This window comes from Melanostigma gelatinosum (assembly GCF_949748355.1).
Source record: "Melanostigma gelatinosum genome assembly, chromosome: 12".
NCBI lineage: Eukaryota > Metazoa > Chordata > Actinopteri > Perciformes > Zoarcidae > Melanostigma > Melanostigma gelatinosum.
The window spans coordinates 794,928-803,230 of record NC_136645.1 but is presented as its reverse complement, the minus strand read 5'-3'; the positions used below and the strand labels follow the sequence as shown (position 1 = coordinate 803,230).

Sequence of the window (8,303 nt, the reverse complement as noted above, 5' to 3'; positions counted from 1 at the left end):
TTACGTTTTAAAGTTCCATCACCAGTTGTCATGGTATAGCAGAATTGGCATGTTTCTAAGTACAAGTAAAGTATAACTTCAATATTATTCCAACTGATGGAGGCTAGAGACGCTTCGTTTCCAACACAGACTGTATATAAGTGGACGTAGTCACCGTGACGTCTTCCATTGGTTTGTGGACGTTTTGAAGCCTCGAAATTGGCATTTGGGCCGTCGCCATCTTGGTTTTCTGGAACCTAGAAGTGACTGGAGAGCGGGGCCCGGTACCGTTAACGCATTACAATGTAAAGTTAGCAGCTAACTTTAGCGCTAGCGAACCTTGGTTAGCATGGTGCAACTGTAATTCACGTCAACTCTTGATATTAATTGGGATGCTAATGGGATGCTAATTTTGGCAACATGCTAAAAACAACATGTGACATAACGCACAGTGGTGGCGATGTCACGGTATTGGGTGACTGATATAAAAGAAGTTGTACCAGGCTGTAAACATTTATTTATATTTCTGCTGTGAAGTTGAACAATTTAAGATGGAGGTCGATGGGGATCGACTCTCTGCTGGAGCCTCTAGCGGCCATTTGAGGAACTTTTCTTTGGCACGTTTTTTGTTAGCTTCATTTTTTAGAACCGGAGGTTGAAAACAAGCAAATGATTGTTGGTGTGATTTGAAATGTGAGCAGCAGTTTTCATCCATCCCTCCATCTGTCTCACCATCCACCAGTTATCATTTATTCTAACACAAGTCTCACTTCAGTGACTCTGCAGCTCCTGGTTGACGTCGGCTGCGTTTTGTCAGAAAGCAGAATGTGGTAAACAGACTTCAGCTTTCACATTCAGGCCTGACGGAGGAACGAGTACTTGATCTATAATGGATGCTCAGTAGAAAAACTCCAGAGGAGATCCTCTGCCTGCAGGGACGTCAATGAAGCAGACAGGTCTGGACTCACTAAGAAAAACAGGAAGGTTCTAATGGATTCTGTTTGAAGTGATGCAGAGCTGAGTTTCTGCTGAGTCACATCACACACTTCAGCCTGTTTAACACTGAAACTAAACCAGAGACCCCAGGAGCTGCTCCACCAGGAGGATCCAGATGTGAGGGTCAACATGAGGGTTGACTCTGTCCACAAGACGCTCAGGTACCCGAGCAGGTATCAAACTATTCTGCATAAAAAAACATGTTTCAAAAAAGCTGATAGTGTTTCACTGCAGGTTTACACATTCTGGAGGCAGACGACTCATCTAACCTCCTTCCTCCCCTCTCTCCCCTCCTTCCTCTCACTTCTCTCCTTCCTCTCACTTCCTCTCCTTCCTCTCACTTCTCTCCTTCCTCTCTTCACTTCTCTCCTTCCTCTCCTTCCTCTCTTCTCTCCTCACACTGTCGATACATCTCGACATGTCCTTATTGATGAATCCTCTTCCAGTCTGTCGAGGCCGTCTGATAGAACGAGGTCTGGATCACAAAGTAAAAGCTTCAGTGTTCAACACGTTTCACTGAGTTGCATCACCTGAACAAATAAAATACAAAAACATTCAGTTTCTAAAACTGCAAAAGAGGATCCAGTGTTGTCGTCACATTTCAATCATACGATCCCTTCTGATAAGCTCCTGGGCAGCTGAACCAACCAGAGCGGAGCGGAGAAGTTGTGCTGTGACGACAGGATCCTCCGCAGACACTCACCTGTACACGGCCGGGTAGGGCGGGGCGTACAGGTACCGGTCCTCCAGAGCCCCGCCCCCCCAGCACAGCAGGTAGCCGGCCATGTCGGCGAGGCCCCGCCCACTCTCACGCTGTCACGCTGTGACGTCACAGAGGGAGAGAGCAGCCGCCAACCGACCGACATCCACAACATTGAAAGAGGGAAGGCGTCGCCGAGGGAACCGGAGCGACGTCGTCCAAACGTTAATCCGATGACGTCATAGTGACGTCGCCGTGGCTTCCTGTTCGTCTGAGTGTTGTTCCTCCGGCAGCAGCGTCTCCTCCTCTAACCCGTCTGCTTCGGTTTACCTCCTCGCTGCTCAGTCAGCTCCTTCCTCCTCTTCCCTCCTTCTTCTCCTCCCTTCCTCCTCCTCCCTTTATAAATCTCAACGCTGGCTTCTTTTTCCTCTCGACAACTTCGCTGCACGACTTTCTCTCTTCCTCCTCCGTCCATCAGCTGGGTTATGTTCCTCCACTGAGGGAGGAGGAGGTATGTGTTTCCTCCCCCGTTTGACCCGGGACGCCCCTCCTCCTCCTCCTCCCTCTGTCCTCTCCTTCCTCTCTTTGTCTCCTCTTACCTTCCTTTCCTGGAGGTTTGTATCAGACACTTTTCTAGCAGCTCAATAAAACTCAGCTCTCCGGTTACAAACATTTACTTTGAACAAAATACAACTTCTGTTTTACACGTCAGCAAAACCATCATCATGAATGAAGTCATGAAGTATGTTTGTCTTACTTGACCTCATTTAAATATCTTTTCTCTCTTTAAAGACAAACCTCTACTTTGTTTGGTCTTTTATCACATTTTATTGCAAAATTTGTCGTGAAATGTGCTGAATAGTTTTTATTATTGTTATTATTATCAAAAGGAAACAAAATGGAGATCAAATGTTTCGGTTTAATCTTTATGTAATTTAGGCTTTTTTTCTGACCATTAACCAAAGAGTTGAACATAAAACGCAAACTAGTCAGACTTAAAGCATAAGAATATATTGTCATATTATAAATTGTAATAATATTGTAAAAATAACAAAGAAATTAAGAAAAAATATCTAAAATACTAATTTAAAAGTAATTTTACATTTAATAAAAACTGAAAACTGTTTACAAGTTGAAACCCTTATAATATATATATTAAAGTTATTTAGTGATGATCATCAACAGCGGTATTCATAAAAGCATTCAGACACAAAAGGAACTTCTAACGCTTTAAATCTGAACCAGCAGCCGAGTGAAAGCAGGTCAGAGGTCACAGCACCCAGACAACAGATGGAAAAGATCCACAAGAAGAGGAGGAGGAGGAGGAGGAGGAGGAGGAGGAGGAGGAGGAGGAGGAGGGTTTGTGTTGAGGGAATGTATCTAGTTTTCAGAGTGAGAGGTCTTTCTCTCCCGTCTCTGAAACTCTGGCTGAATGAACCCAACTGGAACACAGATTGCTGGATGGAGGTCTGGAACGGGTTCTGCCCACAGAACCCTCAGACCACCAGACCACCAGACCCTCAGACCCTCAGCATAACATAACATAACATTGCTCTTTGAATCAATAGACCGACACGGTGGTGAGTAGGAGGCGCAGTGGACTGATTCAGGTGTTATTGGACTCTTTGTGGGGATTTGTGGACGACGACTGTTGTTGGAAGCGTAAAAGTGAAATGGTTCGTAACTTTGGTCACAAATCACAGTGACGTAGTGTTAACTGGTGACTCTCAGCCAAATGAGTCAGCATATTGATCAACTGGGGGACGTTATGTTTGTACGTGTTGAAAAAGTTACAAGAGACAAAAAAGGAATACGTTTCTACCATCAACTTATTCTACGTTAAATACTGTTGTATGTACTCGTCGCTAGTGCTGAGCCGACACATTACACAGACTACATATGACTCATGAAATATAACGGAATTTAACAAGTACATTTAGCCAAGTTTTGTACTTATACTTACTTGAGTATTTCCCTTTTCTGCTACTCAATACTTTTACATTTCAGGAGGTACAAAACCTGCAGACGTTTCCAAGAGACTAAAAGAAGAAGAAGGAAAGGTCTTCAGTGTGAACGTCTGAGGCTGAAACAAGAGGGACATTACAAAGCTGTCCTGAGGTGAACGGACATAAAGACGTGGAGGGACCAATGAGACGCTGACGCACTGTTAAATACAGACTTCACAGGCTCTGTAACAGAGCAGCAGAGCTCAGCTCAACCGATCCGACAGGTGTTTGGTGTCCTGGTGGTTCTGCACACCGACACCGCTGGGGTTGGGTTCTATGTGAAAGTAGATCATGTGGAGCCAGAACTGATCACCAAACACAGACCAGAGGAACCTAGAGTACTCAAGTACTCTACTTGAGTACAAGTGTGAGGTACTTGTACTTGATCATTTCTATTTTCACTACATTCACCGCTACAACAAAGACTGGACAGGAAGGACCAGGTAAGACATCGCTACAACAAAGACTGAACAGGAAGGACCAGGTACGACATCGCTACAACAAAGACTGAACAGGAAGGACCAGGTACGACATCGCTACACCAAAGACTGAACAGGAAGGACCAGGTACGACATCGCTACAAGAAAGACTGAACAGGAAGGACCAGGTACGACATCGCTACAACAAAGACTGAACAGGAAGGACCAGGTACGACATCGCTACAACAAAGACTGAACAGGAAGGACCAGGTACGACATCGCTACAACAAAGACTGAACAGGAAGGACCAGGTACGACATCGCTACAACAAAGACTGAACAGGAAGGACCAGGTACGACATCGCTACAACAAAGACTGAACAGGAAGGACCAGGTACGACATCGCTACAACAAAGACTGAACAGGAAGGACCAGGTACGACATCGCTACAACAAAGACTGGACAGGAAGGACCAGGTACGACATCGCTACAACAAAGACTGAACAGGAAGGACCAGGTACGACATCGCTACAACAAAGACTGAACAGGAAGGACCAGGTACGACATCGCTACAACAAAGACTGGACAGGAAGGACCAGGTACGACATCGCTACAACAAAGACTGGACAGGAAGGACCAGGTACGACATCGCTACAACAAAGACTGGACAGGAAGGACCAGGTAAGACATCGCTACAACAAAGACTGAACAGGAAGGACCAGGTACGACATCGCTACAACAAAGACTGAACAGGAAGGACCAGGTACGACATCGCTACAACAAAGACTGGACAGGAAGGACCAGGTACGACATCGCTACAACAAAGACTGGACAGGAAGGACCAGGTACGACATCGCTACAACAAAGACTGGACAGGAAGGACCAGGTACGACATCGCTACAACAAAGACTGGACAGGAAGGACCAGGTACGACATCGCTACAACAAAGACTGAACAGGAAGGACCAGGTACGACATCGCTACAACAAAGACTGGACAGGAAGGACCAGGTAAGACATCGCCACAACAAAGACTGAACAGGAAGGACCAGGTACGACATCGCTACAACAAAGACTGAACAGGAAGGACCAGGTACGACATCGCTACAACAAAGACTGGACAGGAAGGACCAGGTACGACATCGCTACAACAAAGACTGAACAGGAAGGACCAGGTACGACATCGCTACAACAAAGACTGAACAGGAAGGACCAGGTACGACATCGCTACAACAAAGACTGGACAGGAAGGACCAGGTACGACATCGCCACAACAAAGACTGAACAGGAAGGACCAGGTACGACATCGCTACAACAAAGACTGAACAGGAAGGACCAGGTACGACATCGCTACAACAAAGACTGAACAGGAAGGACCAGGTACGACATCGCTACAACAAAGACTGAACAGGAAGGACCAGGTACGACATCGCTACAACAAAGACTGAACAGGAAGGACCAGGTACGACATCGCTACAACAAAGACTGAACAGGAAGGACCAGGTACGACATCGCTACAACAAAGACTGGACAGGAAGGACCAGGTACGACATCGCTACAACAAAGACTGAACAGGAAGGACCAGGTACGACATCGCTACAACAAAGACTGAACAGGAAGGACCAGGTAAGACATCGCTACAACAAAGACTGAACAGGAAGGACCAGGTACGACATCGCTACAACAAAGACTGAACAGGAAGGACCAGGTACGACATCGCTACAACAAAGACTGGACAGGAAGGACCAGGTACGACATCGCTACAACAAAGACTGAACAGGAAGGACCAGGTACGACATCGCTACAACAAAGACTGGACAGGAAGGACCAGGTACGACAACAGTGAGTGAGAGAGAGAGCGAGCGAGCGAGCGAGCATGTGAGAGAGTGTGTGTGTGAGTGAGCGAGTGAGTGAGAGAGCGTGTGTGTGAGTGAGTGAGCGAGCGAGCGAGTGAGAGAGTGAGAGAGTGAGTGAGTGTGAGTGAGTGAGCGAGCGAGCGAGAGAGAGAGTGAGTGAGAGTGTGAGAGAGCGTGTGTGTGAGTGAGAGAGTGAGCGAGTGAGTGTGTGAGAGAGTGAGTGAGTGTGTGAGTGTGTGAGAGAGTGAGAGAGTGAGTGAGAGTGTGAGTGAGTGAGCGAGCGAGCGAGAGAGAGAGTGAGTGAGAGTGAGAGAGAGTGTGAGAGAGCGTGTGTGTGAGTGAGCGAGCGAGCGAGCGAGTGAGTGAGAGTGAGTGAGAGTGTGAGAGAGCGTGTGTGTGAGTGAGCGAGCGAGTGAGTGTGTGAGAGAGTGAGTGTGTGAGTGAGTGTGAGCGAGCGAGCGTGCGAGCGAGCGAGCGAGAGAGTGAGTGTGTGAGAGAGTGAGTGTGTGAGTGAGTGTGAGCGAGCGTGCGAGCGAGCGAGCGAGAGAGTGAGTGTGTGAGAGTGAGCGAGCGAGCGTGCGAGAGAGTGAGTGTGTGAGAGAGTGTGTGTGTGAGTGAGTGAGTGTGAGTGAGTGAGTGAGAGTGAGTATGTGAGAGAGAGAGCGAGCGAGCGAGCGAGCATGTGAGAGAGTGTGTGTGTGAGTGAGCGAGTGAGTGAGAGAGCGTGTGTGTGAGTGAGTGAGCGAGCGAGCGAGTGAGAGAGTGAGAGAGTGAGTGAGTGTGAGTGAGTGAGCGAGCGAGCGAGAGAGAGAGTGAGTGAGAGTGTGAGAGAGCGTGTGTGTGAGTGAGAGAGTGAGCGAGTGAGTGTGTGAGAGAGTGAGTGAGTGTGTGAGTGTGTGAGAGAGTGAGAGAGTGAGTGAGAGTGTGAGTGAGTGAGCGAGCGAGCGAGAGAGAGAGTGAGTGAGAGTGAGAGAGAGTGTGAGAGAGCGTGTGTGTGAGTGAGCGAGCGAGCGAGCGAGTGAGTGAGAGTGAGTGAGAGTGTGAGAGAGCGTGTGTGTGAGTGAGCGAGCGAGTGAGTGTGTGAGAGAGTGAGTGTGTGAGTGAGTGTGAGCGAGCGAGCGTGCGAGCGAGCGAGCGAGAGAGTGAGTGTGTGAGAGAGTGAGTGTGTGAGTGAGTGTGAGCGAGCGTGCGAGCGAGCGAGCGAGAGAGTGAGTGTGTGAGAGTGAGCGAGCGAGCGTGCGAGAGAGTGAGTGTGTGAGAGAGTGTGTGTGTGAGTGAGTGAGTGTGAGTGAGTGAGTGAGAGTGAGTATGTGAGAGAGTGAGTGAGTGAGTGAGTGAGTGTGTGAGAGAGTGTGTGTGTGTGAGAGAGTGAGTGTGTGAGAGAGTGTGTGTGTGTGAGAGAGTGAGTGTGTGAGAGAGTGTGTGTGTGTGAGAGAGTGAGTGAGTGAGAGAGTGTGTGAGAGAGTGTGTGAGAGAGTGTGTGAGAGAGTGTGTGAGAGAGTGTGTGTGTGTGAGAGTGTGAGAGAGTGTGTGAGAGAGTGTGTGAGAGAGTGTGTGTGTGAGTGAGAGAGTGAGTGAGTGAGTATGTGAGTGAGTGAGTATGTGAGTGAGTGAGTATGTGAGTGAGTGAGTGAGTGAGTGAGTGTGAGTATGTGAGTGAGTGAGTGAGTGAGTGAGTGTGAGTATGTGAGTGAGTGAGTGAGTGAGTGAGTGAGTGAGTGAGTGAGTGAGTGAGTGAGTGAGTGAGAGTATGTGAGTGAGTGAGTGTGTGAGTGAGTGAGTGAGTGAGTGAGTGAGTGAGTGAGAGTATGTGAGTGAGTGAGTGAGAGTATGTGAGTGAGTGAGTGAGTGAGTGTGTGAGAGAGTGAGTGAGTGAGAGTATGTGAGTGAGTGAGAGAGTGAGTGTGAGTATGTGAGTGAGTGAGTGAGTGAGTGAGTGTGAGTATGTGAGTGAGTGAGTGAGTGTATGTGAGTGAGTGAGTGAGTGAGTGAGTGTGTGAGAGAGTGAGTGAGTGAGAGTATGTGAGTGAGTGAGAGAGTGAGTGTGAGTATGTGAGTGAGTGAGTGAGAGTGAGTGTGAGTATGTGAGTGAGTGAGTGTGAGTATGTGAGTGAGTGAGTGAGAGAGTGAGAGAGTGAGTGAGTGAGTGAGTGAGTGAGTGAGTGAGTGAGAGAGTGAGAGAGTGAGTGAGTGAGTGAGAGAGTGAGTGAGTGAGTGAGTGAGAGAGTGAGAGAGTGAGTGTGTGCAGCTCAGCTACTCGTCAGACTCTATAATTAAACTCATGTGTTGTGTACGGTGTTAAATCCCCACACACATGCATGTAAACGCACACGTTTGTTCTTCAATACTT

General features: G+C 47.9%; 1 protein-coding gene across 6 annotated transcripts in view; it reads right to left on the bottom strand.

Annotated features, from left to right (window-relative positions):
* psda (pleckstrin and Sec7 domain containing a) overlaps window positions 1–8,303 on the bottom strand; it is a 48,888-nt gene that overhangs the window by 22,470 nt on the left and 18,115 nt on the right. The window lies entirely within an intron of this gene.